Source organism: Phoenix dactylifera, chromosome 4 (genome assembly GCF_051530095.1).
Source record: "Phoenix dactylifera cultivar Ajwa chromosome 4, Ajwa_hap1_PhDact_Kaust_v1.1, whole genome shotgun sequence".
In the NCBI taxonomy this organism is placed as follows: domain Eukaryota; kingdom Viridiplantae; phylum Streptophyta; class Magnoliopsida; order Arecales; family Arecaceae; genus Phoenix; species Phoenix dactylifera.
In genome coordinates, this window is record NC_143193.1 from 39,300,393 (window position 1) to 39,323,048 (window position 22,656).

Genomic DNA, 22,656 nt, shown 5'->3' on the forward strand with positions numbered 1-22,656 from the left:
CCGAAAAATTAAAAATAAATATTATCAAAAAATAAAAAAGCGGGCAAAAAATAAAAGGGGTGCAACACGAGGACTTCCCAGGGGGCCACCCATCCTAGTACTACTCTCGCCCAAGCACGCTTAACTGCGGAGTTCTGATGGGATCCGGTGCATTAGTGCTGGTATGATCGCACCCATGACTTGCCCATCGAAACTCCCTTTTATGACAAAGCAGCAGACCTCGACGGCCCGAGACATTCGCGCCGCCGGGGCCGTTCTGGCGTAGTATTCAACGCGCTGGTCCCGCTATGCGGCATGGCACCGCCAGTCTCCGGACTCAGTTTATTTTCGGGGGAAAAAAATTATCCGAAGAGGAAAAGCCAAAAGCCGAAAAATTAAAAATAAATATAATGAAAAAATAAAAATGCGGGCAAAAAATAAAAGGGGTGCAACACGAGGACTTCCCTGGGGGTCACCCATCCTAGTACTACTCTAGCCCAAGCCCGCTTAACTGCGGAGTTCTGATGGGATCCGGTGCATTAGTGCTGGTATGATCGTACCCATGACATGCCCTTCGAAACTCCCTTTTATGACAAAGCAGCAGACCTCGACGGCCCGAGACATTCACGCCGCCGGGGCCGTTCTGGCGTAGGATTCAACGCGTTGCTCCCGCTATGCGGCATGGCACCGCCAGTCTCCGGACTCAGTTTATTTTCGGGGGAAAAAAATTATCCGAAGAGAAAAAGCCAAAAGCCGAAAAATTAAAAATAAATATTATCAAAAAATAAAAAAGCGGGCAAAAAATAAAAGGGGTGCAACACGAGGACTTCCCAGGGGGCCACCCATCCTAGTACTACTCTCGCCCAAGCACGCTTAACTGTGGAGTTCTGATGGGATCCGGTGCATTAGTGCTGGTATGATCGCACCCATGACTGGCCCATCGAAACTCCCTTTTATGACAAAGTAGCAGACCTCGACGGCCCGAGACATTCGCGCCGCCGGGGCCGTTCTGGCGTAGGATTCAACGCGCTGGTCCCGCTATGCGGCATGGCACCGCCAGTCTCCGGACTCAGTTTATTTTCAGGGAAAAAAAATTATCCGAAGAGGAAAAGCCAAAAGCCGAAAAATTAAAAATAAATATTATGAAAAAATAATAAAGCGGTTAAAAAATAAAAGGGGTGCAACATGAGGACTTCCCAGGGGGTCACCCATCCTAGTACTACTCTCGCCCGAGCCCGCTTAACAGCGGAGTTCTGATGGGATCCGGTGCATTAGTGCTGGTATGATCGCACCCATGACATGCCCTTCGAAACTCCCTTTTATGACAAAGCAGCAGACCTCGACGGCCCGAGACATTCGCGCCGCCGGGGCCGTTCTGGCGTAGGATTCAACGCGCTGCTCCCGCTATGCGGCATGGCACCGCCAGTCTCCGGACTCAGTTTATTTTCGGGGAAAAAAAATTATCCGAAGAGAAAAAGCCAAAAGCTGAAAAATTAAAAATAAATATTATCAAAAAATAAAAAAGCGGGCAAAAAATAAAAGAGGTGCAACACGAGGACTTCCCGGGGGTCACCCATCCTAGTACTACTCTCGCCCAAGCACGCTTAACTGCGGAGTTCTGATGGGATCCGGTGCATTAGTGCTGGTATGATCGCACCCATGACATGCCCTTCGAAACTCCCTTTTATGACAAAGCAGCAGACCTCGATGGCCCGAAACATTCGCGCCGCCGAGGCCGTTCTGGCGTAGGATTCAACACGCTGGTCCCGCTATGCGGCATGGCACCGCGAGTCTCCGGACTCAGTTTATTTTTGGGAAAAAAAATTATCCGAAGAGAAAAAGCCAAAAGCCGAAAAATTAAAAATAAATATTATCAAAAAGTAAAAAAGCGGGAAAAAAATAAAAGGGGTGCAACACGAGGTCTTCCCAGGGGGTCACCCATCCTAGTACTACTCTCGCCCAAACACGCTTAACTGCGGAGTTCTGATGGGATCCGGTGCATTAGTGCTGGTATGATCGCACCCATGACTCGCCCATCGAAACTCCCTTTTATGACAAAGCAGCAGACCTCGACGACCCGAGACATTCGCGCCGCCGGGGCCGTTCTGGCGTAGGATTCAACGCGCTGGTCCCGCTATGCGGCATGGCACCGCCAGTCTCCGGACTCAGTTTATTTTCGGGGGAAAAAAATTATCCGAAGAGGAAAAGCCAAAAGCCGAAAAATTAAAAATAAATATTAGAAATAAAAAAGCGGGCAAAAAATAAAAGGGGTGCAACACGAGGACTTCCGAGGGGGTCACCCATCCTAGTACTACTCTCGCCCAAGCACGCTTAACTGCGGAGTTCTGATGGGATCCGGTGCATTAGTGCTGGTATGATCGCACCCATGACTCGCCCATCGAAACTCCCTTTTATGACAAAGCAGCAGACCTCGACGGCCCGAGACATTCGCGCCGCCGGGGCCGTTCTGGCGTAGGATTCAACGCGCTGGTCCCGCTATGCGGCATGGCACTGCCAGTCTCCGGACTCAGTTTATTTTCGGGGAAAAAAAATTATCCGAAGAGGAAAAGCCAAAAGCCGAAAAATTAAAAATAAATATTAAAAATAAAAAAGCGGGCAAAAAATAAAAGGGGTGCAACACGAGGACTTCCCAGGGGGTCACCCATCCTAGTACTACTCTCGTCCAAGCACGCTTAACTGCGGAGTTCTGATGGGATCCGGTGCATTAGTGCTGGTATGATCGCACCCATGACATGCCCATCGAAACTCCCTTTTATGACAAAGCAGCAGACCTCGACGGCCCGAGACATTCGCGCCGCCGGGGCCGTTCTGGCGTAGGATTCAACGCGCTGGTCACGCTATGCGGCATGGCACCGCCAGTCTCCGGACTCAGTTTATTTTCGGGGGAAAAAAATTATCCGAAGAAGAAAAGCCAAAAGCCGAAAAATTAAAAATAAATATTGTTAAAAAATAAAAAAGCGGGCAAAAAATAAAAGGGGTGCAACACGAGGACTTCCCAGGGGGTCACCCATCCTAGTAGTACTCTCGCCCAAGCACGCTTAACTGCGGTGTTCTGATGGGATCCGGTGCATTAGTGCTGGTATGATCGCACCCATGACATGCCCTTCGAAACTCCCTTTTATGACAAAGCAGCAGACCTCGACGGCCCGAGACATTCGCGCCGCCGGGGCCGTTCTGGCATAGGATTCAACGCGCGGGTCCCGCTATGCGGCATGGCACCGCCAGTCTCCGGACTCAGTTTATTTTCGGGGAAAAAAATTATCCGAAGAGGAAAAGCCAAAAGCCGAAAAATTAAAAATAAATATTATCAAAAAATAAAAAAGCGGGCAAAAAATAAAAGAGGTGCAACACGAGGACTTCCCAGGGGGTCACCCATCCTAGTACTACTCTCGCCCAAGCATGCTTAACTGCGGAGTTCTGATGGGATCCGGTGCATTAGTGCTGGTATGATCGCAACCATGACATGCCCTTCGAAACTCCCCTTTGTGACAAAGCAGCAGACCTCGACGGCCCGAGACATTCGCGCCGCCGGAGCCGTTCTGGCGTAGGATTCAACGCGCTGGTCCCGCTATGCGGCATGGCACCGCCAGTCTCCGGACTCAGTTTATTTTCGGGGGAAAAAAATTATCCGAAGAAGAAAAGCCAAAAGCCGAAAAATTAAAAATAAATATTGTCAAAAAATAAAAAAGCGGGGAAAAAATAAAAGGGGTGCAACACGAGGACTTCCCAGGGGGTCACCCATCCTAGTACTACTCTCGCCCAAGCACGCTTAACTGCGGAGTTCTGATGGGATCCGGTGCATTAGTGCTGGTATGATCGCACCCATGACATGCCCTTCGAAACTCCCTTTTATGACAAAGCAGCAGACCTCGACGGCCCGAGACATTCGCGCCGCCGGGGCCGTTCTGGCATAGGATTCAACGTGCGGGTCCCGCTATGCGGCATGGCACCGCCAGTCTCCGGACTCAGTTTATTTTCGGAGAAAAAAATTATCCGAAGAGGAAAAGCCAAAAGCCGAAAAATTAAAAATAAATATTATCAAAAAATAAAAAAGCGGGCAAAAAATAAAAGAGGTGCAACACGAGGACTTCCCAGGGGGTCACCCATCCTAGTACTGCTCTCGCCCAAGCATGCTTAACTGCGGAGTTCTGATGGGATCCGGTGCATTAGTGCTGGTATGATCGCAACCATGACATGCCCTTCGAAACTCCCCTTTATGACAAAGCAGCAGACCTCGACGGCCCGAGACATTCGCGCCGCCGGGGCCGTTCTGGCGTAGGATTCAACGCGATGGTCCCGCTATGCGGCATGGCACCGCCAGTCTCCGGACTCAGTTTATTTTCGGGGGAAAAAAATTATCCGAAGAAGAAAAGCCAAAAGCCGAAAAATTAAAAATAAATATTATCAAAAAATAAAAAAGTGGGCAAAAAATAAAAGGGGTGCAACACGAGGACTTCCCAGGGGGTCACCCATCCTAGTACTACTCTCGCCCAAGCACGCTTAACTGCGGAGTTCTGATGGGATCCGGTGCATTAGTGCTGGTATGATCGCACGCATGACATGCCCTTCGAAACTACCTTTTATGACAAAGCAGCAGACCTCGACGGCCCGAGACATTCGCGCCGCCGGGGCCGTTCTGGCGTAGGATTCAACGTGCTGGTCCCGCTATGCGGCATGGCACCGCCAGTCTCCGGACTCAGTTTATTTTCGGGGGAAAAAAATTATCCGAAGAGGAAAAGCCAAAAGCCGAAAAATTAAAAATAAATATTAAAAATAAAAAAGCGGGCAAAAAATAAAAGGGGTGCAACACGAGGACTTCCCAGGGGGTCACCCATCCTAGTACTACTCTCGCCCAAGCACGCTTAACTGCGGAGTTCTGATGGGATCCGGTGCATTAGTGCTGGTATGATCGCACCCATGACATGCCCATCGAAACTCCCTTTTATGACAAAGCAGCAGACCTCGACGGCCCGAGACATTCGCGCCGCCGGGGCCGTTCTGGCGTAGGATTCAACGCGCTGGTCACGCTATGCGGCATGGCACCGCCAGTCTCCGGACTCACTTTATTTTCGGGAGAAAAAAATTATCCGAAGAAGAAAAGCCAAAAGCCGAAAAATTAAAAATAAATATTGTCAAAAAATAAAAAAGCGGGCAAAAAATAAAAGGGGTGCAACACGAGGACTTCTCAGGGGGTCACCCATCCTAGTAGTACTCTCGCCCAAGCACACTTAACTGCGGTGTTCTGATGGGATCCGGTGCATTAGTGCTGGTATGATCGCACCCATGACATGCCCTTCGAAACTCCCTTTTATGACAAAGCAGCAGACCTCGACGGCCCGAGACATTCGCGCCGCCGGGGCCGTTCTGGCATAGGATTCAACGCGCGGGTCCCGCTATGCGGCATGGCACCGCCAGTCTCCGGACTCAGTTTATTTTCGGAGAAAAAAATTATCCGAAGAGGAAAAGCCAAAAGCCGAAAAATTAAAAATAAATATTATCAAAAAATAAAAAAGCGGGCAAAAAATAAAAGAGGTGCAACACGAGGACTTCCCAGGGGGTCACCCATCCTAGTACTACTCTCGCCCAAGCATGCTTAACTGCGGAGTTCTGATGGGATCCGGTGCATTAGTGCTGGTATGATCGCAACCATGACATGCCCTTCGAAACTCCCCTTTGTGACAAAGCAGCAGACCTCGACGGCCCGAGACATTCGCGCCGCCGGGGCCGTTCTGGCGTAGGATTCAACGCGCTGGTCCCGCTATGCGGCATGGCACCGCCAGTCTCCGGACTCAGTTTATTTTCGGGGGAAAAAAATTATCCGAAGAAGAAAAGCTAAAAGCCGAAAAATTAAAAATAAATATTGTCAAAAAATAAAAAAGCGGGCAAAAAATAAAAGGGGTGCAACACGAGGACTTCCCAGGGGGTCACCCATCCTAGTAGTACTCTCGCCCAAGCACGCTTAACTGCGGAGTTCTGATGGGATCCGGTGCATTAGTGCTGGTATGATCGCACCCATGACATGCCCTTCGAAACTCCCTTTTATGACAAAGCTGCAGACCTCGACGGCCCGAGACATTCGCGCCGCCGGGGCCGTTCTGGCATAGGATTCAACGCGCGGGTCCCGCTATGCGGCATGGCACCGCCAGTTTCCGGACTCAGTTTATTTTCGGGGAAAAAAATTATCCGACGAGGAAAAGCCAAAAGCCGAAAAATTAAAAATAAATATTATCAAAAAATAAAAAAGCGGGCAAAAAATAAAAGAGGTGCAACACGAGGACTTCCCAGGGGGTCACCCATCCTAGTACTACTCTCGCCCAAGCATGCTTAACTGCGGAGTTCTGATGGGATCCGGTGCATTAGTGCTGGTATGATCGCAACCATGACATGCCCTTCGAAACTCCCCTTTATGACAAAGCAGCAGACCTCGACGGCCCGAGACATTCGCGCCGCCGGGGCCGTTCTGGCGTAGGATTCAACGCGCTGGTCCCGCTATGCGGCATGGCACCGCCAGTCTCCGGACTCAGTTTATTGTCGGAGGAAAAAAATTATCCGAAGAGGAAAAGCCAAAGGCCGAAAAATTAAAAATAAATATTATCAAAAAATAAAAAAGCGGGCAAAAAATAAAAAGGGTGCAACACAAGGACTTCCCAGGGGGTCACCCATCCTAGTACTACTCTCGCCCAAGCACGCTTAACTGCGGAGTTCTGATGGGATCCGGTGCATTAGTGCTGGTATGATCGCAACCATGACATGCCCTTCGAAACTCCCCTTTGTGACAAAGCAGCAGACCTCGACGGCCCGAGACATTCGCGCCGCCGGGGCCGTTCTGGCGTAGGATTCAACGCGCTGGTCCCGCTATGCGGCATGGCACCGCCAGTCTCCGGACTCAGTTTATTTTCGGGGGAAAAAAATTATCCGAAGAAGAAAAGCCAAAAGCCAAAAAATTAAAAATAAATATTATCAAAAAATAAAAAAGCGGGCAAAAAATAAAAGGGGTGCAACACGAGGACTTCCCAGGGGGTCACCCATCCTAGTACTACTCTCGCCCAAGCACGCTTAACTGCGGAGTTCTGATGGGATCCGGTGCATTAGTGCTGGTATGATCGCACCCATGACATGCCCTTCGAAACTCCCTTTTATGACAAAGCAGCAGACCTCGACGGCCCGAGACATTCGCGCCGCCGGGGCCGTTCTGGCATAGGATTCAACGCGCGGGTCCCGCTATGCGGCATGGCACCGCCAGTCTCCGGACTCAGTTTATTTTCGGGGAAAAAAATTATCCGAAGAGGAAAAGCCAAAAGCCGAAAAATTAAAAATAAATATTATCAAAAAATAAAAAAGCGGGCAAAAAATAAAAGAGGTGCAACACGAGGACTTCCCAGGGGGTCGCCCATCCTAGTACTACTCTCGCCCAAGCATGCTTAACTGCGGAGTTCTGATGGGATCCGGTGCATTAGTGCTGGTATGATCGCAACCATGACATGCCCTTCGAAACTCCCCTTTATGACAAAGCAGCAGACCTCGACGGCCCGAGACATTCGCGCCGCCGGGGCCTTTCTGGCGTAGGATTCAACGCGCTGGTCCCGCTATGCGGCATGGCACCGCCAGTCTCCGGACTCAGTTTATTTTCGGGGGAAAAAAATTATCCGAAGAAGAAAAGCCAAAAGCCGAAAAATTAAAAATAAATATTATCAAAAAATAAAAAAGCGGGCAAAAAATAAAAGGGGTGCAACACGAGGACTTCCCAGGGGGTCACCCATCCTAGTACTACTCTCGCCCAAGCACGCTTAACTGCGGAGTTCTGATGGGATCCGGTGCATTAGTGCTGGTATGATCGCACGCATGACATGCCCTTCGAAACTACCTTTTATGACAAAGCAGCAGACCTCGACGGCCCGAGACATTCGCGCCGCCGGGGCCGTTCTGGCGTAGGATTCAACGCGCTGGTCCCGCTATGCGGCATGGCACCGCCAGTCTCCGGACTCAGTTTATTTTCGGGGGAAAAAAATTATCCGAAGAGAAAAAGCCAAAAGCCGAAAAATTAAAAATAAATATTAAAAATAAAAAAGCGGGCAAAAAATAAAAGGGGTGCAACACGAGGACTTCCCAGGGGGTCACCCATCCTAGTACTACTCTCGCCCAAGCACGCTTAACTGCGGAGTTCTGATGGGATCCGGTGCATTAGTGCTGGTATGATCGCACCCATGACATGCCCATCGAAACTCCCTTTTATGACAAAGCAGCAGACCTCGACGGCCCGAGACATTCGCGCCGCCGGGGCCGTTCTGGCGTAGGATTCAACGCGCTGGTCACGCTATGCGGCATGGCACCGCCAGTCTCCGGACTCACTTTATTTTCGGGAGAAAAAAATTATCCGAAGAAGAAAAGCCAAAAGCCGAAAAATTAAAAATAAATATTGTCAAAAAATAAAAAAGCGGGCAAAAAATAAAAGGGGTGCAACACGAGGACTTCCCAGGGGGTCACCCATCCTAGTAGTACTCTCGCCCAAGCACGCTTAACTGCGGTGTTCTGATGGGATCCGGTGCATTAGTGCTGGTATGATCGCACCCATGACATGCCCTTCGAAACTCCCTTTTATGACAAAGCAGCAGACCTCGACGGCCCGAGACATTCGCGCCGCCGGGGCCGTTCTGGCATAGGATTCAACGCGCGGGTCCCGCTATGCGGCATGGCACCGCCAGTCTCCGGACTCAGTTTATTTTCGGAGAAAAAAATTATCCGAAGAGGAAAAGCCAAAAGCCGAAAAATTAAAAATAAATATTATCAAAAAATAAAAAAGCGGGCAAAAAATAAAAGAGGTGCAACACGAGGACTTCCCAGGGGGTCACCCATCCTAGTACTACTCTCGCCCAAGCATGCTTAACTGCGGAGTTCTGATGGGATCCGGTGCATTAGTGCTGGTATGATCGCAACCATGACATGCCCTTCGAAACTCCCCTTTGTGACAAAGCAGCAGACCTCGACGGCCCGAGACATTCGCGCCGCCGGGGCCGTTCTGGCGTAGGATTCAACGCGCTGGTCCCGCTATGCGGCATGGCACCGCCAGTCTCCGGACTCAGTTTATTTTCGGGGGAAAAAAATTATCCGAAGAAGAAAAGCCAAAAGCCGAAAAATTAAAAATAAATATTGTCAAAAAATAAAAAAGCGGGCAAAAAATAAAAGGGGTGCAACACGAGGACTTCCCAGGGGGTCACCCATCCTAGTAGTACTCTCGCCCAAGCACGCTTAACTGCGGAGTTCTGATGGGATCCGGTGCATTAGTGCTGGTATGATCGCACCCATGACATGCCCTTTGAAACTCCCTTTTATGACAAAGCAGCAGACCTCGACGGCCCGAGACATTCGCGCCGCCGGGGCCGTTCTGGCATAGGATTCAACGCGCGGGTCCCGCTATGCGGCATGGCACCGCCAGTCTCCGGACTCAGTTTATTTTCGGGAAAAAAATTATCCGAAGAGGAAAAGCCAAAAGCCGAAAAATTAAAAATAAATATTATCAAAAAATAAAAAAGCGGGCAAAAAATAAAAGAGGTGCAACACGAGGACTTCCCAGGGGGTCACCCATCCTAGTACTACTCTCGCCCAAGCATGCTTAACTGCGGAGTTCTGATGGGATCCGGTGCATTAGTGCTGGTATGATCGCAACCATGACATGCCCTTCGAAACTCCCCTTTATGACAAAGCAGCAGACCTCGACGGCCCGAGACATTCGCGCCGCCGGGGCCGTTCTGGCGTAGGATTCAACGCGCTGGTCCCGCTATGCGGCATGGCACCGCCAGTCTCCGGACTCAGTTTATTTTCGGGGGAAAAAAATTATCCGAAGAAGAAAAGCCAAAAGCCGAAAAATTAAAAATAAATATTATCAAAAAATAAAAAAGCGGGCAAAAAATAAAAGGGGTGCAACACGAGGACTTCCCAGGGGGACACCCATCCTAGTACTACTCTCGCCCAAGCACGCTTAACTGCGGAGTTCTGATGGGATCCGGTGCATTAGTGCTGGTATGATCGCACGCATGACATGCCCTTCGAAACTACCTTTTATGACAAAGCAGCAGACCTCGACGGCCCGAGACATTCGCGCCGCCGGGGCCGTTCTGGCGTAGGATTCAACGCGCTGGTCCCGCTATGCGGCATGGCACCGCCAGTCTCCGGACTCAGTTTATTTTCGGGGGAAAAAAATTATCCGAAGAGGAAAAGCCAAAAGCCGAAAAATTAAAAATAAATATTAAAAATAAAAAAGCGGGCAAAAAATAAAAGGGGTGCAACACGAGGACTTCCCAGGGGGTCACCCATCCTAGTACTACTCTCGCCCAAGCACGCTTAACTGCGGAGTTCTGATGGGATCCGGTGCATTAGTGCTGGTATGATCGCACCCATGACATGCCCATCGAAACTCCCTTTTATGACAAAGCAGCAGACCTCGACGGCCCGAGACATTCGCGCCGCCGGGGCCGTTCTGGCGTAGGATTCAACGCGCTGGTCACGCTATGCGGCATGGCACCGCCAGTCTCCGGACTCACTTTATTTTCGGGAGAAAAAAATTATCCGAAGAAGAAAAGCCAAAAGCCGAAAAATTAAAAATAAATATTGTCAAAAAATAAAAAAGCGGGCAAAAAATAAAAGGGGTGCAACACGAGGACTTCCCAGGGGGTCACCCATCCTAGTAGTACTCTCGCCCAAGCACGCTTAACTGCGGTGTTCTAATGGGATCCGGTGCATTAGTGCTGGTATGATCGCACCCATGACATGCCCTTCGAAACTCCCTTTTATGACAAAGCAGCAGACCTCGACGGCCCGAGACATTCGCGCCGCCGGGGCCGTTCTGGCATAGGATTCAACGCGCGGGTCCCGCTATGCGGCATGGCACCGCCAGTCTCCGGACTCAGTTTATTTTCGGAGAAAAAAATTATCCGAAGAGGAAAAGCCAAAAGCCGAAAAATTAAAAATAAATATTATCAAAAAATAAAAAAGCGGGCAAAAAATAAAAGAGGTGCAACACGAGGACTTCCCAGGGGGTCACCCATCCTAGTACTACTCTCGCCCAAGCATGCTTAACTGCGGAGTTCTGATGGGATCCGGTGCATTAGTGCTGGTATGATCGCAACCATGACATGCCCTTCGAAACTCCCCTTTGTGACAAAGCAGCAGACCTCGACGGCCCGAGACATTCGCGCCGCCGGGGCCGTTCTGGCGTAGGATTCAACGCGCTGGTCCCGCTATGCGGCATGGCACCGCCAGTCTCCGGACTCAGTTTATTTTCGGGGGAAAAAAATTATCCGAAGAAGAAAAGCCAAAAGCCGAAAAATTAAAAATAAATATTGTCAAAAAATAAAAAAGCGGGCAAAAAATAAAAGGGGTGCAACACGAGGACTTCCCAGGGGGTCACCCATCCTAGTAGTACTCTCGCCCAAGCACGCTTAACTGCGGAGTTCTGATGGGATCCGGTGCATTAGTGCTGGTATGATCGCACCCATGACATGCCCTTCGAAACTCCCTTTTATGACAAAGCAGCAGACCTCGACGGCCCGAGACATTCGCGCCGCCGGGGCCGTTCTGGCATAGGATTCAACGCGCGGGTCCCGCTATGCGGCATGGCACCGCCAGTCTCCGGACTCAGTTTATTTTCGGGGAAAAAAATTATCCGAAGAGGAAAAGCCAAAAGCCGAAAAATTAAAAATAAATATTATCAAAAAATAAAAAAGCGGGCAAAAAATAAAAGAGGTGCAACACGAGGACTTCCCAGGGGGTCACCCATCCTAGTACTACTCTCGCCCAAGCATGCTTAACTGCGGAGTTCTGATGGGATCCGGTGCATTAGTGCTGGTATGATCGCAACCATGACATGCCCTTCGAAACTCCCCTTTATGACAAAGCAGCAGACCTCGACGGCCCGAGACATTCGCGCCGCCGGGGCCGTTCTGGCGTAGGATTCAACGCGCTGGTCCCGCTATGCGGCATGGCACCGCCAGTCTCCGGACTCAGTTTATTTTCGGGGGAAAAAAATTATCCGAAGAAGAAAAGCCAAAAGCCGAAAAATTAAAAATAAATATTATCAAAAAATAAAAAAGCGGGCAAAAAATAAAAGGGGTGCAACACGAGGACTTCCCAGGGGGTCACCCATCCTAGTACTACTCTCGCCCAAGCACGCTTAACTGCGGAGTTCTGATGGGATCCGGTGCATTAGTGCTGGTATGATCGCACGCATGACATGCCCTTCGAAACTACCTTTTATGACAAAGCAGCAGACCTCGACGGCCCGAGACATTCGCGCCGCCGGGGCCGTTCTGGCGTAGGATTCAACGCGCTGGTCCCGCTATGCGGCATGGCACCGCCAGTCTCCGGACTCAGTTTATTTTCGGGGGAAAAAAATTATCCGAAGAGGAAAAGCCAAAAGCCGAAAAATTAAAAATAAATATTAAAAATAAAAAAGCGGGCAAAAAATAAAAGGGGTGCAACACGAGGACTTCCCAGGGGGTCACCCATCCTAGTACTACTCTCGCCCAAGCACGCTTAACTGCGGAGTTCTGATGGGATCCGGTGCATTAGTGCTGGTATGATCGCACCCATGACATGCCCATCGAAACTCCCTTTTATGACAAAGCAGCAGACCTCGACGGCCCGAGACATTCGCGCCGCCGGGGCCGTTCTGGCGTAGGATTCAACGCGCTGGTCACGCTATGCGGCATGGCACCGCCAGTCTCCGGACTCACTTTATTTTTGGGGGAAAAAAATTATCCGAAGAAGAAAAGCCAAAAGCCGAAAAATTAAAAATAAATATTGTCAAAAAATAAAAAAGCGGGCAAAAAATAAAAGGGGTGCAACACGAGGACTTCCCAGGGGGTCACCCATCCTAGTAGTACTCTCGCCCAAGCACGCTTAATTGCGGTGTTCTGATGGGATCCGGTGCATTAGTGCTGGTATGATCGCACCCATGACATGCCCTTCGAAACTCCCTTTTATGACAAAGCAGCAGACCTCGACGGCCCGAGACATTCGCGCCGCCGGGGCCGTTCTGGCATAGGATTCAACGCGCGGGTCCCGCTATGCGGCATGGCACCGCCAGTCTCCGGACTCAGTTTATTTTCGGGGAAAAAAATTATCCGAAGAGGAAAAGCCAAAAGCCGAAAAATTAAAAATAAATATTACCAAAAAATAAAAAAGCGGGCAAAAAATAAAAGAGGTGCAACACGAGGACTTCCCAGGGGGTCACCCATCCTAGTACTACTCTCGCCCAAGCATGCTTAACTGCGGAGTTCTGATGGGATCCGGTGCATTAGTGCTGGTATGATCGCAACCATGACATGCCCTTCGAAACTCCCCTTTATGACAAAGCAGCAGACCTCGACGGCCCGAGACATTCGCGCCGCCGGGACCGTTCTGGCGTAGGATTCAACGCGCTGGTCCTGCTATGTGGCATGGCACCGCCAGTCTCCGGACTCAGTTTATTTTCGGAGGAAAAAAATTATCCGAAGAGGAAAAGCCAAAAGCCGAAAAATTAAAAATAAATATTAAAAATAAAAAAGCGGGCAAAAAATAAAAGGGGTGCAACACGAGGACTTTCCAGGGGGTCACCCATCCTAGTACTACTCTCGCCCAAGCACGCTTAACTGCGAAGTTCTGATGGGATCCGGTGCATTAGTGCTGGTATGATCGCACCCATGACATGCCTATCGAAACTCCCTTTTATGACAAAGCAGCAGACCTCGACGGCCCGAGACATTCGCGCCGCCGGGGCCGTTCTGGCGTAGGATTCAACGCGCTGGTCCCGCTATGCGGCATAGCACCGCCAGTCTCCGGACTCAGTTTATTTTCGGGGGAAAAAAATTATCCGAAGAGGAAAAGCCAAAAGCCGAAAAATTAAAAATAAATATTATCAAAAAATAAAAAAGCGGGCAAAAAATAAAAGGGGTGCAACACGAGGACTTCCCAGGGGGTCACCCATCCTAGTACTACTCTCGCCCAAGCACGCTTAACTACGGAGTTCTGATGGGATCCGGTGCCTTAGTGCTGGTATGATCGCACCCATGACATGCCCATCGAAACTCTCTTTTATGACAAAGCAGCAGACCTCGACGGCCCGAGACATTCGCGCCGCCGGGGCCGTTCTGGCGTAGGATTCAACGCGCTGGTCACGCTATGCGGCATGGCACCGCCAGTCTCCGGACTCAGTTTATTTTCGGGGGAAAAAAATTATCCGAAGAAGAAAAGCCAAAAGCCGAAAAATTAAAAATAAATATTATCAAAAAATAAAAAAGCGGGCAAAAAATAAAAGGGGTGCAACACGAGGACTTCCCAGGGGGTCACCCATCCTAGTAGTACTCTCGCCCAAGCACGCTTAACTGCGGAGTTCTGATGGGATCCGGTGCATTAGTGCTGGTATGATCGCACCCATGACATGCCCTTCGAAACTCCCTTTTATGACAAAGCAGCAGACCTCGACGGCCCGAGACATTCGCGCCGCCGGGGCCGTTCTGGCATAGGATTCAACGCGCGGGTCCCGCTATGCGGCATGGCACCGCCAGTCTCCGGACTCAGTTTATTTTCGGGGAAAAAAATTATCCGAAGAGGAAAAGCCAAGAGCCGAAAAATTAAAAATAAATATTATCAAAAAATAAAAAAGCGGGCAAAAAATAAAAGAGGTGCAACACGAGGACTTCCCAGGGGGTCACCCATCCTAGTACTACTCTCGCCCAAGCATGCTTAACTGCGGAGTTCTGATGGGATCCGGTGCATTAGTGCTGGTATGATCGCAACCATGACATGCCCTTCGAAACTCCCCTTTATGACAAAGCAGCAGACCTCGACGGCCCGAGACATTCGCGCCGCCGGGGCCGTTCTGGCGTAGGATTCAACGCGCTGGTCCTGCTATGCGGCATGGCACCGCCAGTCTCCGGACTCAGTTTATTTTCGGGGGAAAAAAATTATCCGAAGAGGAAAAGCCAAAAGCCGAAAAATTAAAAATAAATATTAAAAATAAAAAAGCGGGCAAAAAATAAAAGGGGTGCAACACGAGGACTTTCCAGGGGGTCACCCATCCTAGTACTACTCTCGCCCAAGCACGCTTAACTGCGAAGTTCTGATGGGATCCGGTGCATTAGTGCTGGTATGATCGCACCCATGACATGCCTATCGAAACTCCCTTTTATGACAAAGCAGCAGACCTCGACAGCCCGAGACATTCGCGCCGCCGGGGCCGTTCTGGCGTAGGATTCAACGCGCTGGTCCCGCTATGCGGCATAGCACCGCCAGTCTCCGGACTCAGTTTATTTTCGGGGGAAAAAAATTATCCGAAGAGGAAAAGCCAAAAGCCGAAAAATTAAAAATAAATATTATCAAAAAATAAAAAAGCGGGCAAAAAATAAAAGGGGTGCAACACGAGGACTTCCCAGGGGGTCACCCATCCTAGTACTACTCTCGCCCAAGCACGCTTAACTACGGAGTTCTGATGGGATCCGGTGCCTTAGTGCTGGTATGATCGCACCCATGACATGCCCATCGAAACTCCCTTTTATGACAAAGCAGCAGACCTCGACGGCCCGAGACATTCGCGCCGCCGGGGCCGTTCTGGCGTAGGATTCAACGCGCTGGTCACGCTATGCGGCATGGCACCGCCAGTCTCCGGACTCAGTTTATTTTCGGGGGAAAAAAATTATCCGAAGAAGAAAAGCCAAAAGCCAAAAAATTAAAAATAAATATTATCAAAAAATAAAAAAGCGGGCAAAAAATAAAAGGGGTGCAACACGAGGACTTCCCAGGGCGTCACCCATCCTAGTAGTACTCTCGCCCAAGCACGCTTAACTGCGGAGTTCTGATGGGATCCGGTGCATTAGTGCTGGTATGATCGCACCCATGACATGCCCTTCGAAACTCCCTTTTATGACAAAGCAGCAGACCTCGACGGCCCGAGACATTCGCGCCGCCGGGGCCGTTCTGGCATAGGATTCAACGCGCGGGTCCCGCTATGCGGCATGGCACCGCCAGTCTCCGGACTCAGTTTATTTTCGGAGAAAAAAATTATCCGAAGAGGAAAAGCCAAAAGCCGAAAAATTAAAAATAAATATTATCAAAAAATAAAAAAGCGGGCAAAAAATAAAAGAGGTGCAACACGAGGACTTCCCAGGGGGTCACCCATCCTAGTACTACTCTCGCCCAAGCATGCTTAACTGCGGAGTCCTGATGGGATCCGGTGCATTAGTGCTGGTATGATCGCAACCATGACATGCCCTTCGAAACTCCCCTTTATGACAAAGCAGCAGACCTCGACGGCCCGAGACATTCGCGCCGCCGGGGCCGTTCTGGCGTAGGATTCAACGCGCTGGTCCCGCTATGCGGCATGGCACCGCCAGTCTCCGGACTCAGTTTATTTTCGGGGAAAAAAAATTATCCGAAGAAGAAAAGCCAAAAGCCGAAAAATTAAAAATAAATATTATTAAAAAATAAAAAAGCGGGCAAAAAATAAAAGGGGTGCAACACGAGGACTTCCCAGGGGGTCACCCATCCTAGTAGTACTCTCGCCCAAGCACGCTTAACTGCGGAGTTCTGATGGGATCCGGTGCATTAGTGCTGGTATGATCGCACGCATGACATGCCCTTCGAAACTACCTTTTATGACAAAGAAGCAGACCTCGACGGCCCGAGACATTCGCGCCGCCGGGGCCGTTCTGGCGTAGGATTCAACGCGCTGGTCCCGCTATGCGGCATGGCACCGCCAGTCTCCGGACTCAGTTTATTTTCGGGGGAAAAAAATTATCCGAAGAAGAAAAGCCAAAAGCCGAAAAATTAAAAATAAATATTATCAAAAAATAAAAAAGCGGGCAAAAAATAAAAGGGGTGCAACACGAGGACTTCCCAGGGGGTCACCCATCCTAGTAGTACTCTCGCCCAAGCACGCTTAACTGCGGAGTTCTGATGGGATCCGGTGCATTAGTGCTGGTATGATCGCACCCATGACATGCCCTTCGAAACTCCCTTTTATGACAAAGCAGCAGACCTCGACGGCCCGAGACATTCGCGCCGCCGGGGCCGTTCTGGCATAGGATTCAACGCGCGGGTCCCGCTATGCGGCATGGCACCGCCAGTCTCCGGACTCAGTTTATTTTCGGGGAAAAAAAATTATCCGAAGAGGAAAAGCCAAAAGCCGAAAAATTAAAAATAAATATTATGAAAAAATAAAAAAGCGGGCAAAAAATAAATGGGGTGCAACACGAGGACTTCCCAGGGGGTCACCCATCCTAGTACTACTCTCGCCCAAGCCCGCTTAATTGCGGAGTTCTGATGGGATCCGGTGCATTAGTGCTGGTATGATCGCACCCATGACATGTCCTTCGAAACTCCCTTTTATGACAAAGCAGCAGACCTCGACGGCCCGAGACATTCGCGCCGCCGGGGCCGTTCTGGCGTAGGATTCAACGCGCTGCTCCCGCTATGCGGCATGGCACCGCCAGTCTCCGGACTCAGTTTATTTTCGGGGAAAAAAAATTATCCGAAGAGGAAAAGCCAAAAGCCGAAAAATTAAAAATAAATATTATCAAAAAATAAAAAAGCGGGCAAAAAATAAAAGGGGTGCAACACGAGGACTTCCCAGGGGGCCACCCATCCTAGTACTACTCTCGCCCAAGCACGCTTAACTGCGGAGTTCGGATGGGATCCGGTGCATTAGTGCTGGTATGATCGCACCCATGACTTGCCCATCGAAACTCCCTTTTATGACAAAGCAGCAGACCTCGACGGCCCGAGACATTCGCGCCGCCGGGGCCGTTCTGGCGTAGGATTCAACGCGCTGGTCCCGCTATGCGGCATGGCACCGCCAGTCTCCGGACTCAGTTTATTTTCGGGGGAAAAAAATTATCCGAAGAGGAAAAGCCAAAAGCCGAAAAATTAAAAATAAATATTATGAAAAAATAAAAAAGCGGGCAAAAAATAAAAGGGGTGCAATACGAGGACTTCCCGGGGGTCACCCATCCTAGTACTAATCTCGCCCAAGCACGCTTAACTGCGGAGTTCTGATGGGATCCGGTGCATTAGTGCTGGTATGATCGCACCCATGACATGCCCATCGAAACTCCCTTTTATGACAAAGCAGCAGACCTCGACGGCCCGAGACATTCGCGCCGCCGGGGCCGTTCTGGCGTAGGATTCAACGCGCTGGTCCCGCTATGCGGCATGGCACCGCCAGTCTCCGGACTCAGTTTATTTTCGGGAGAAAAAAATTATCCGAAGAGGAAAAGCCAAAAGCCGAAAAATTAAAAATAAATATTATCAAAAAATAAAAAAGCGGGCAAAAAATAAAAGGGGTGCAACACGAGGACCTCCCAGGGGGCCACCCATCCTAGTACTACTCTCGCCCAAGCACGCTTAACTGCGGAGTTCTGATGGGATCCGGTGCATTAGTGCTGGTATGATCGCACCCATGACTTGCCCATCGAAACTCCCTTTTATGACAAAGCAGCAGACCTCGACGGCCCGAGACATTCGCGCCGCCGGGGCCGTTCTGGCGTAGGATTCAACGCGCTGGTCCCGCTATGCGGCATGGCACCGCCAGTCTCCGGACTCAGTTTATTTTCGGGGGAAAAAAATTATCCGAAGAGGAAAAGCCAAAAGCCGAAAAATTAAAAATAAATATTATGAAAAAATAAAAAAGCGGGCAAAAAATAAAAGGGGTGCAACACGAGGACTTCCCTGGGGGTCACCCATCCTAGTACTACTCTCGCCCAAGCCCGCTTAACTGCGGAGTTCTGATGGGATCTGGTGCATTAGTGCTGGTATGATCGCACCCATGACATGCCCTTCGAAACTCCCTTTTATGACAAAGCAGCAGACCTCGACGGCCCGAGACATTCGCGCCGCCGGGGCCGTTCTGGCGTAGGATTCAACGCGCTGCTCCCGCTGTGCGGCATGGCACCGCCAGTCTCCGGACTCAGTTTATTTTCGGGGGAAAAAAATTATCCGAAGAGAAAAAGCCAAAAGCCGAAAAATTAAAAATAAATATTATCAAAAAATAAAAAAGCAGGCAAAAAATAAAAGGGGTGCAACACGAGGACTTCCCGGGGGTCACCCATCCTAGTACTAATCTCGCCCAAGCACGCTTAACTGCGGAGTTCTGATGGGATCCGGTGCATTAGTGCTGGTATGATCGCACCCATGACATGCCCATCGAAACTCCCTTTTATGACAAAGCAGCAGACCTCGACGGCCCGAGACATTCGCGCCGCCGGGGCCGTTCTGGCGTAGGATTCAACGCGCTGGTCCCGCTATGCGGCATGGCACCGCCAGTCTCCGGACTCAGTTTATTTTCGGGGGAAAAAAATTATCCGAAGAGGAAAAGCCAAAAGCCAAAAAATTAAAAATAAATATTATCAAAAAATAAAAAAGCGGGCAAAAAATAAAAGGGGTGCAACACGAGGACTTCCCAGGGGGCCACCCATCCTAGTACTACTCTCGCCCAAGCACGCTTAACTGCGGAGTTCTAATGGGATCCGGTGCATTAGTGCTGGTATGATCGCACCCATGACTTGCCCATCGAAACTCCCTTTTATGACAAAGCAGCAGACCTCGACGGCCCGAGACATTCGCGCCGCCGGGGCCGTTCTGGCGTAGGATTCAACGCGCTGGTCCCGCTATGCGGCATGGCACCGCCAGTCTCCGGACTCAGTTTATTTTCGGGGGAAAAAAATTATCCGAAGAGGAAAAGCCAAAAGCCGAAAAATTAAAAATAAATATTATGAAAAAATAAAAAAGCGGTCAAAAAATAAAAGGGGTGCAACACGAGGACTTCCCTGGGGGTCACCCATCCTAGTACTACTCTCGCCCAAGCCCGCTTAACTGCGGAGTTCTGATGGGATCCGGTGCATTAGTGCTGGTATGATCGCACCCATGACATGCCCTTCGAAACTCCCTTTTATGACAAAGCAGCAGACCTCGACGGCCCGAGACATTCGCGCCGCCGGGGCCGTTCTGGCGTAGGATTCAACGCGCTGCTCCCGCTGTGCGGCATGGCACCGCCAGTCTCCGGACTCAGTTTATTTTCGGGGGAAAAAAATTATCCGAAGAGAAAAAGCCAAAAGCCGAAAAATTAAAAATAAATATTATCAAAAAATAAAAAAGCAGGCAAAAAATAAAAGGGGTGCAACACGAGGACTTCCCGGGGGTCACCCATCCTAGTACTAATCTCGCCCAAGCACGCTTAACTGCGGAGTTCTGATGGGATCCGGTGCATTAGTGCTGGTATGATCGCACCCATGACATGCCCATCGAAACTCCCTTTTATGACAAAGCAGCAGACCTCGACGGCCCGAGACATTCGCGCCGCCGGGGCCGTTCTGGCGTAGGATTCAACGCGCTGGTCCCGCTATGCGGCATGGCACCGCCAGTCTCCGGACTTAGTTTATTTTCGGGAAAAAAAATTATCCGAAGAGAAAAAGCCAAAAGCCGAAAAATTAAAAATAAATATTATCAAAAAATAAAAAAGCCGGCAAAAAATAAAAGGGGTGCAACACGAGGACTTCCCAGGGGGTCACCCATCCTAGTACTACTCTCGCCCAAGCACGCTTAACTGCGGAGTTCTGATGGGATCCGGTGCATTAGTGCCGGTATGATCGCACCCATGACTTGCCCATCGAAACTCCCTTTTATGACAAAGCAGCAGACCTCGACGGCCCGAGACATTCGCGCCGCCGGGGCCGTTCTGGCGTAGGATTCAACGCGCTGGTCCCGCTATGCGGCATGGCACCGCCAGTCTCCCGACTCAGTTTATTTTCGGGGGAAAAAATTATCCGAAGAGGAAAAGCCAAAAGCCGAAAAATTAAAAATAAATATTATCAAAAAATAAAAAAGCGGGCAAAAAATAAAAGGGGTGCAACACGAGGACTTCCCAGGGGGTCACCCATCCTAGTACTACTCTCGCCCAAGCATGCTTAACTGCGGAGTTCTGATGGGATTCGGTGCATTAGTGCTGGTATGATCGCAACCATGACATGCCCTTCGAAACTCCCCTTTATGACAAAGCAGCAGACCTCGACGGCCCGAGACATTCGCGCCGCCGGGGCCGTTCTGGCGTAGGATTCAACGCGCTGGTCCCGCTGTGCGGCATGGCACCGCCAGTCTCCGGACTCAGTTTATTTTCGGGGGAAAAAAATTATCCGAAGAGGAAAAGCCAAAAGCCGAAAAATTAAAAATAAATATTATGAAAAAATAAAAAAGCGGGCAAAAAATAAAAGGGGTGCAACACGAGGACTTCCCTGGGGGTCACCCATCCTAGTACTACTCTCGCCCAAGCACGCTTAACTGCGGAGTTCTGATGGGATCTGGTGCATTAGTGCTGGTATGATCGCACCCATGACATGCCCTTCGAAACTCCCTTTTATGACAAAGCAGCAGACCTCGACGGCCCGAGACATTCGCGCCGCCGGGGCCGTTCTGGCGTAGGATTCAACGCGCTGCTCCCGCTGTGCGGCATGGCACCGCCAGTCTCCGGACTCAGTTTATTTTCGGGGGAAAAAAATTATCCGAAGAGAAAAAGCCAAAAGTCGAAAAATTAAAAATAAATATTATCAAAAAATAAAAAAGCAGGCAAAAAATAAAAGGGGTGCAACACGAGGACTTCCCGGGGGTCACCCATCCTAGTACTAATCTCGCCCAAGCACGCTTAACTGCGGAGTTCTGATGGGATCCGGTGCATTAGTGCTGGTATGATCGCACCCATGACATGCCCATCGAAACTCCCTTTTATGACAAAGCAGCAGACCTCGACGGCCCGAGACATTCGCGCCGCCGGGGCCGTTCTGGCGTAGGATTCAACGCGCTGGTCCCGCTATGCGGCATGGCACCGCCAGTCTCCGGACTCAGTTTATTTTCGGGAAAAAAAATTATCCGAAGAGAAAAAGCCAAAAGCCGAAAAATTAAAAATAAATATTATCAAAAAATAAAAAAGCCGGCAAAAAATAAAAGGGGTGCAACACGAGGACTTCCCAGGGGGTCACCCATCCTAGTACTACTCTCGCCCAAGCACGCTTAACTGCGGAGTTCTGATGGGATCCGGTGCATTAGTGCCGGTATGATCGCACCCATGACTTGCCCATCGAAACTCCCTTTTATGACAAAGCAGCAGACCTCGACGGCCCGAGACATTCGCGCCGCCGGGGCCGTTCTGGCGTAGGATTCAACGCGCTGGTCCCGCTATGCGGCATGGCACCGCCAGTCTCCCGACTCAGTTTATTTTCGGGGGAAAAAATTATCCGAAGAGGAAAAGCCAAAAGCCGAAAAATTAAAAATAAATATTATCAAAAAATAAAAAAGCGGGCAAAAAATAAAAGGGGTGCAACACGAGGACTTCCCAGGGGGTCACCCATCCTAGTACTACTCTCGCCCAAGCATGCTTAACTGCGGAGTTCTGATGGGATTCGGTGCATTAGTGCTGGTATGATCGCAACCATGACATGCCCTTCGAAACTCCCCTTTATGACAAAGCAGCAGACCTCGACGGCCCGAGACATTCGCGCCGCCGGGGCCGTTCTGGCGTAGGATTCAACGCGCTGGTCCCGCTGTGCGGCATGGCACCGCCAGTCTCCGGACTCAGTTTATTTTCGGGGGAAAAAAATTATCCGAAGAGGAAAAGCCAAAAGCCGAAAAATTAAAAATAAA

At 50.0% G+C, this 22,656-nt stretch overlaps 60 non-coding genes and 2 pseudogenes across 60 annotated transcripts; all 62 read right to left on the reverse strand.

Annotated features, from left to right (window-relative positions):
* Positions 1–56: 56 nt before the first annotated feature.
* Positions 57–175, reverse strand: LOC148713867 (5S ribosomal RNA). Its single transcript, XR_015980380.2, has one exon. It is a non-coding gene; the product is annotated as a 5S ribosomal RNA (ribosomal RNA).
* A 247-nt stretch (positions 176–422) lies between these two features.
* On the reverse strand, positions 423–541 carry LOC148713868 (5S ribosomal RNA; annotated as a pseudogene).
* Positions 542–788: 247 nt separating this feature from the next.
* Positions 789–907, reverse strand: LOC148713869 (5S ribosomal RNA). Its single transcript, XR_015983741.2, has one exon. It is a non-coding gene; the product is annotated as a 5S ribosomal RNA (ribosomal RNA).
* Positions 908–1,154: 247 nt separating this feature from the next.
* On the reverse strand, positions 1,155–1,273 carry LOC148713870 (5S ribosomal RNA). Its single transcript, XR_015982019.2, has one exon. It is a non-coding gene; the product is annotated as a 5S ribosomal RNA (ribosomal RNA).
* Positions 1,274–1,520: 247 nt separating this feature from the next.
* Positions 1,521–1,638, reverse strand: LOC148713871 (5S ribosomal RNA). The gene has a single exon (XR_015981160.2). It is a non-coding gene; the product is annotated as a 5S ribosomal RNA (ribosomal RNA).
* Positions 1,639–1,884: 246 nt separating this feature from the next.
* On the reverse strand, positions 1,885–2,003 carry LOC148713872 (5S ribosomal RNA). The gene has a single exon (XR_015980381.2). It is a non-coding gene; the product is annotated as a 5S ribosomal RNA (ribosomal RNA).
* A 243-nt stretch (positions 2,004–2,246) lies between these two features.
* Positions 2,247–2,365, reverse strand: LOC148713873 (5S ribosomal RNA). The gene has a single exon (XR_015983312.2). It is a non-coding gene; the product is annotated as a 5S ribosomal RNA (ribosomal RNA).
* A 243-nt stretch (positions 2,366–2,608) lies between these two features.
* LOC148713874 (5S ribosomal RNA) lies at positions 2,609–2,727 on the reverse strand. Its single transcript, XR_015980382.2, has one exon. It is a non-coding gene; the product is annotated as a 5S ribosomal RNA (ribosomal RNA).
* Positions 2,728–2,974: 247 nt separating this feature from the next.
* LOC148713875 (5S ribosomal RNA) lies at positions 2,975–3,093 on the reverse strand. Its single transcript, XR_015986119.2, has one exon. It is a non-coding gene; the product is annotated as a 5S ribosomal RNA (ribosomal RNA).
* A 246-nt stretch (positions 3,094–3,339) lies between these two features.
* Positions 3,340–3,458, reverse strand: LOC148713876 (5S ribosomal RNA). The gene has a single exon (XR_015983313.2). It is a non-coding gene; the product is annotated as a 5S ribosomal RNA (ribosomal RNA).
* A 247-nt stretch (positions 3,459–3,705) lies between these two features.
* On the reverse strand, positions 3,706–3,824 carry LOC148713877 (5S ribosomal RNA). The gene has a single exon (XR_015981161.2). It is a non-coding gene; the product is annotated as a 5S ribosomal RNA (ribosomal RNA).
* Positions 3,825–4,070: 246 nt separating this feature from the next.
* Positions 4,071–4,189, reverse strand: LOC148713878 (5S ribosomal RNA). The gene has a single exon (XR_015981162.2). It is a non-coding gene; the product is annotated as a 5S ribosomal RNA (ribosomal RNA).
* Positions 4,190–4,436: 247 nt separating this feature from the next.
* On the reverse strand, positions 4,437–4,555 carry LOC148713879 (5S ribosomal RNA). Its single transcript, XR_015980383.2, has one exon. It is a non-coding gene; the product is annotated as a 5S ribosomal RNA (ribosomal RNA).
* Positions 4,556–4,798: 243 nt separating this feature from the next.
* Positions 4,799–4,917, reverse strand: LOC148713880 (5S ribosomal RNA). Its single transcript, XR_015983314.1, has one exon. It is a non-coding gene; the product is annotated as a 5S ribosomal RNA (ribosomal RNA).
* Positions 4,918–5,164: 247 nt separating this feature from the next.
* LOC148713881 (5S ribosomal RNA) lies at positions 5,165–5,283 on the reverse strand. The gene has a single exon (XR_015980385.2). It is a non-coding gene; the product is annotated as a 5S ribosomal RNA (ribosomal RNA).
* Positions 5,284–5,529: 246 nt separating this feature from the next.
* On the reverse strand, positions 5,530–5,648 carry LOC148713882 (5S ribosomal RNA). Its single transcript, XR_015986121.2, has one exon. It is a non-coding gene; the product is annotated as a 5S ribosomal RNA (ribosomal RNA).
* A 247-nt stretch (positions 5,649–5,895) lies between these two features.
* Positions 5,896–6,014, reverse strand: LOC148713883 (5S ribosomal RNA). Its single transcript, XR_015983316.2, has one exon. It is a non-coding gene; the product is annotated as a 5S ribosomal RNA (ribosomal RNA).
* A 246-nt stretch (positions 6,015–6,260) lies between these two features.
* Positions 6,261–6,379, reverse strand: LOC148713884 (5S ribosomal RNA). Its single transcript, XR_015980386.1, has one exon. It is a non-coding gene; the product is annotated as a 5S ribosomal RNA (ribosomal RNA).
* A 247-nt stretch (positions 6,380–6,626) lies between these two features.
* LOC148713885 (5S ribosomal RNA) lies at positions 6,627–6,745 on the reverse strand. Its single transcript, XR_015986497.2, has one exon. It is a non-coding gene; the product is annotated as a 5S ribosomal RNA (ribosomal RNA).
* Positions 6,746–6,992: 247 nt separating this feature from the next.
* Positions 6,993–7,111, reverse strand: LOC148713886 (5S ribosomal RNA). The gene has a single exon (XR_015980387.2). It is a non-coding gene; the product is annotated as a 5S ribosomal RNA (ribosomal RNA).
* A 246-nt stretch (positions 7,112–7,357) lies between these two features.
* On the reverse strand, positions 7,358–7,476 carry LOC148713887 (5S ribosomal RNA). The gene has a single exon (XR_015986122.2). It is a non-coding gene; the product is annotated as a 5S ribosomal RNA (ribosomal RNA).
* A 247-nt stretch (positions 7,477–7,723) lies between these two features.
* LOC148713888 (5S ribosomal RNA) lies at positions 7,724–7,842 on the reverse strand. The gene has a single exon (XR_015983317.2). It is a non-coding gene; the product is annotated as a 5S ribosomal RNA (ribosomal RNA).
* Positions 7,843–8,085: 243 nt separating this feature from the next.
* On the reverse strand, positions 8,086–8,204 carry LOC148713889 (5S ribosomal RNA). The gene has a single exon (XR_015981163.2). It is a non-coding gene; the product is annotated as a 5S ribosomal RNA (ribosomal RNA).
* A 247-nt stretch (positions 8,205–8,451) lies between these two features.
* LOC148713890 (5S ribosomal RNA) lies at positions 8,452–8,570 on the reverse strand. Its single transcript, XR_015980388.2, has one exon. It is a non-coding gene; the product is annotated as a 5S ribosomal RNA (ribosomal RNA).
* Positions 8,571–8,816: 246 nt separating this feature from the next.
* Positions 8,817–8,935, reverse strand: LOC148713891 (5S ribosomal RNA). The gene has a single exon (XR_015980389.1). It is a non-coding gene; the product is annotated as a 5S ribosomal RNA (ribosomal RNA).
* Positions 8,936–9,182: 247 nt separating this feature from the next.
* On the reverse strand, positions 9,183–9,301 carry LOC148713892 (5S ribosomal RNA). The gene has a single exon (XR_015977994.1). It is a non-coding gene; the product is annotated as a 5S ribosomal RNA (ribosomal RNA).
* Positions 9,302–9,546: 245 nt separating this feature from the next.
* On the reverse strand, positions 9,547–9,665 carry LOC148713893 (5S ribosomal RNA). Its single transcript, XR_015980390.1, has one exon. It is a non-coding gene; the product is annotated as a 5S ribosomal RNA (ribosomal RNA).
* A 247-nt stretch (positions 9,666–9,912) lies between these two features.
* Positions 9,913–10,031, reverse strand: LOC148713894 (5S ribosomal RNA). The gene has a single exon (XR_015978151.2). It is a non-coding gene; the product is annotated as a 5S ribosomal RNA (ribosomal RNA).
* A 243-nt stretch (positions 10,032–10,274) lies between these two features.
* On the reverse strand, positions 10,275–10,393 carry LOC148713895 (5S ribosomal RNA). The gene has a single exon (XR_015983318.1). It is a non-coding gene; the product is annotated as a 5S ribosomal RNA (ribosomal RNA).
* A 247-nt stretch (positions 10,394–10,640) lies between these two features.
* On the reverse strand, positions 10,641–10,759 carry LOC148713896 (5S ribosomal RNA). The gene has a single exon (XR_016408222.1). It is a non-coding gene; the product is annotated as a 5S ribosomal RNA (ribosomal RNA).
* Positions 10,760–11,005: 246 nt separating this feature from the next.
* Positions 11,006–11,124, reverse strand: LOC148713897 (5S ribosomal RNA). Its single transcript, XR_015986123.2, has one exon. It is a non-coding gene; the product is annotated as a 5S ribosomal RNA (ribosomal RNA).
* Positions 11,125–11,371: 247 nt separating this feature from the next.
* On the reverse strand, positions 11,372–11,490 carry LOC148713898 (5S ribosomal RNA). The gene has a single exon (XR_015983319.2). It is a non-coding gene; the product is annotated as a 5S ribosomal RNA (ribosomal RNA).
* A 246-nt stretch (positions 11,491–11,736) lies between these two features.
* Positions 11,737–11,855, reverse strand: LOC148713899 (5S ribosomal RNA). The gene has a single exon (XR_015981164.2). It is a non-coding gene; the product is annotated as a 5S ribosomal RNA (ribosomal RNA).
* A 247-nt stretch (positions 11,856–12,102) lies between these two features.
* LOC148713900 (5S ribosomal RNA) lies at positions 12,103–12,221 on the reverse strand. The gene has a single exon (XR_015980391.2). It is a non-coding gene; the product is annotated as a 5S ribosomal RNA (ribosomal RNA).
* Positions 12,222–12,464: 243 nt separating this feature from the next.
* Positions 12,465–12,583, reverse strand: LOC148713901 (5S ribosomal RNA). Its single transcript, XR_015980392.2, has one exon. It is a non-coding gene; the product is annotated as a 5S ribosomal RNA (ribosomal RNA).
* A 247-nt stretch (positions 12,584–12,830) lies between these two features.
* Positions 12,831–12,949, reverse strand: LOC148713902 (5S ribosomal RNA; annotated as a pseudogene).
* A 246-nt stretch (positions 12,950–13,195) lies between these two features.
* Positions 13,196–13,314, reverse strand: LOC148713903 (5S ribosomal RNA). Its single transcript, XR_015980393.1, has one exon. It is a non-coding gene; the product is annotated as a 5S ribosomal RNA (ribosomal RNA).
* A 243-nt stretch (positions 13,315–13,557) lies between these two features.
* Positions 13,558–13,676, reverse strand: LOC148713904 (5S ribosomal RNA). The gene has a single exon (XR_015978152.2). It is a non-coding gene; the product is annotated as a 5S ribosomal RNA (ribosomal RNA).
* Positions 13,677–13,923: 247 nt separating this feature from the next.
* On the reverse strand, positions 13,924–14,042 carry LOC148713905 (5S ribosomal RNA). The gene has a single exon (XR_015979025.2). It is a non-coding gene; the product is annotated as a 5S ribosomal RNA (ribosomal RNA).
* A 247-nt stretch (positions 14,043–14,289) lies between these two features.
* Positions 14,290–14,408, reverse strand: LOC148713906 (5S ribosomal RNA). Its single transcript, XR_015978153.2, has one exon. It is a non-coding gene; the product is annotated as a 5S ribosomal RNA (ribosomal RNA).
* A 246-nt stretch (positions 14,409–14,654) lies between these two features.
* LOC148713907 (5S ribosomal RNA) lies at positions 14,655–14,773 on the reverse strand. Its single transcript, XR_015983320.2, has one exon. It is a non-coding gene; the product is annotated as a 5S ribosomal RNA (ribosomal RNA).
* Positions 14,774–15,016: 243 nt separating this feature from the next.
* Positions 15,017–15,135, reverse strand: LOC148713908 (5S ribosomal RNA). The gene has a single exon (XR_016405786.1). It is a non-coding gene; the product is annotated as a 5S ribosomal RNA (ribosomal RNA).
* A 247-nt stretch (positions 15,136–15,382) lies between these two features.
* Positions 15,383–15,501, reverse strand: LOC148713909 (5S ribosomal RNA). The gene has a single exon (XR_015986124.2). It is a non-coding gene; the product is annotated as a 5S ribosomal RNA (ribosomal RNA).
* Positions 15,502–15,748: 247 nt separating this feature from the next.
* On the reverse strand, positions 15,749–15,867 carry LOC148713910 (5S ribosomal RNA). The gene has a single exon (XR_015983321.2). It is a non-coding gene; the product is annotated as a 5S ribosomal RNA (ribosomal RNA).
* Positions 15,868–16,113: 246 nt separating this feature from the next.
* LOC148713911 (5S ribosomal RNA) lies at positions 16,114–16,232 on the reverse strand. The gene has a single exon (XR_015981165.2). It is a non-coding gene; the product is annotated as a 5S ribosomal RNA (ribosomal RNA).
* Positions 16,233–16,479: 247 nt separating this feature from the next.
* LOC148713912 (5S ribosomal RNA) lies at positions 16,480–16,598 on the reverse strand. Its single transcript, XR_015980394.2, has one exon. It is a non-coding gene; the product is annotated as a 5S ribosomal RNA (ribosomal RNA).
* Positions 16,599–16,845: 247 nt separating this feature from the next.
* Positions 16,846–16,964, reverse strand: LOC148713913 (5S ribosomal RNA). The gene has a single exon (XR_015980396.2). It is a non-coding gene; the product is annotated as a 5S ribosomal RNA (ribosomal RNA).
* Positions 16,965–17,211: 247 nt separating this feature from the next.
* LOC148713914 (5S ribosomal RNA) lies at positions 17,212–17,330 on the reverse strand. The gene has a single exon (XR_015977996.2). It is a non-coding gene; the product is annotated as a 5S ribosomal RNA (ribosomal RNA).
* A 247-nt stretch (positions 17,331–17,577) lies between these two features.
* Positions 17,578–17,696, reverse strand: LOC148713915 (5S ribosomal RNA). The gene has a single exon (XR_015980397.2). It is a non-coding gene; the product is annotated as a 5S ribosomal RNA (ribosomal RNA).
* A 247-nt stretch (positions 17,697–17,943) lies between these two features.
* LOC148713916 (5S ribosomal RNA) lies at positions 17,944–18,061 on the reverse strand. Its single transcript, XR_015978154.2, has one exon. It is a non-coding gene; the product is annotated as a 5S ribosomal RNA (ribosomal RNA).
* A 247-nt stretch (positions 18,062–18,308) lies between these two features.
* Positions 18,309–18,427, reverse strand: LOC148713917 (5S ribosomal RNA). The gene has a single exon (XR_015983322.2). It is a non-coding gene; the product is annotated as a 5S ribosomal RNA (ribosomal RNA).
* A 247-nt stretch (positions 18,428–18,674) lies between these two features.
* On the reverse strand, positions 18,675–18,793 carry LOC148713918 (5S ribosomal RNA). The gene has a single exon (XR_016407697.1). It is a non-coding gene; the product is annotated as a 5S ribosomal RNA (ribosomal RNA).
* A 247-nt stretch (positions 18,794–19,040) lies between these two features.
* LOC148713919 (5S ribosomal RNA) lies at positions 19,041–19,158 on the reverse strand. Its single transcript, XR_015985757.2, has one exon. It is a non-coding gene; the product is annotated as a 5S ribosomal RNA (ribosomal RNA).
* Positions 19,159–19,405: 247 nt separating this feature from the next.
* Positions 19,406–19,524, reverse strand: LOC148713920 (5S ribosomal RNA). Its single transcript, XR_015980398.2, has one exon. It is a non-coding gene; the product is annotated as a 5S ribosomal RNA (ribosomal RNA).
* Positions 19,525–19,771: 247 nt separating this feature from the next.
* LOC148713921 (5S ribosomal RNA) lies at positions 19,772–19,890 on the reverse strand. Its single transcript, XR_015978155.2, has one exon. It is a non-coding gene; the product is annotated as a 5S ribosomal RNA (ribosomal RNA).
* Positions 19,891–20,137: 247 nt separating this feature from the next.
* LOC148713922 (5S ribosomal RNA) lies at positions 20,138–20,255 on the reverse strand. The gene has a single exon (XR_015983323.2). It is a non-coding gene; the product is annotated as a 5S ribosomal RNA (ribosomal RNA).
* A 246-nt stretch (positions 20,256–20,501) lies between these two features.
* Positions 20,502–20,620, reverse strand: LOC148713923 (5S ribosomal RNA). The gene has a single exon (XR_016410554.1). It is a non-coding gene; the product is annotated as a 5S ribosomal RNA (ribosomal RNA).
* A 246-nt stretch (positions 20,621–20,866) lies between these two features.
* On the reverse strand, positions 20,867–20,985 carry LOC148713924 (5S ribosomal RNA). The gene has a single exon (XR_015983324.2). It is a non-coding gene; the product is annotated as a 5S ribosomal RNA (ribosomal RNA).
* A 247-nt stretch (positions 20,986–21,232) lies between these two features.
* Positions 21,233–21,351, reverse strand: LOC148713925 (5S ribosomal RNA). The gene has a single exon (XR_016404802.1). It is a non-coding gene; the product is annotated as a 5S ribosomal RNA (ribosomal RNA).
* A 247-nt stretch (positions 21,352–21,598) lies between these two features.
* On the reverse strand, positions 21,599–21,716 carry LOC148713926 (5S ribosomal RNA). Its single transcript, XR_015985758.2, has one exon. It is a non-coding gene; the product is annotated as a 5S ribosomal RNA (ribosomal RNA).
* A 246-nt stretch (positions 21,717–21,962) lies between these two features.
* LOC148713927 (5S ribosomal RNA) lies at positions 21,963–22,081 on the reverse strand. The gene has a single exon (XR_015980399.2). It is a non-coding gene; the product is annotated as a 5S ribosomal RNA (ribosomal RNA).
* Positions 22,082–22,327: 246 nt separating this feature from the next.
* Positions 22,328–22,446, reverse strand: LOC148713928 (5S ribosomal RNA). The gene has a single exon (XR_015978156.2). It is a non-coding gene; the product is annotated as a 5S ribosomal RNA (ribosomal RNA).
* Positions 22,447–22,656: the final 210 nt, after the last annotated feature.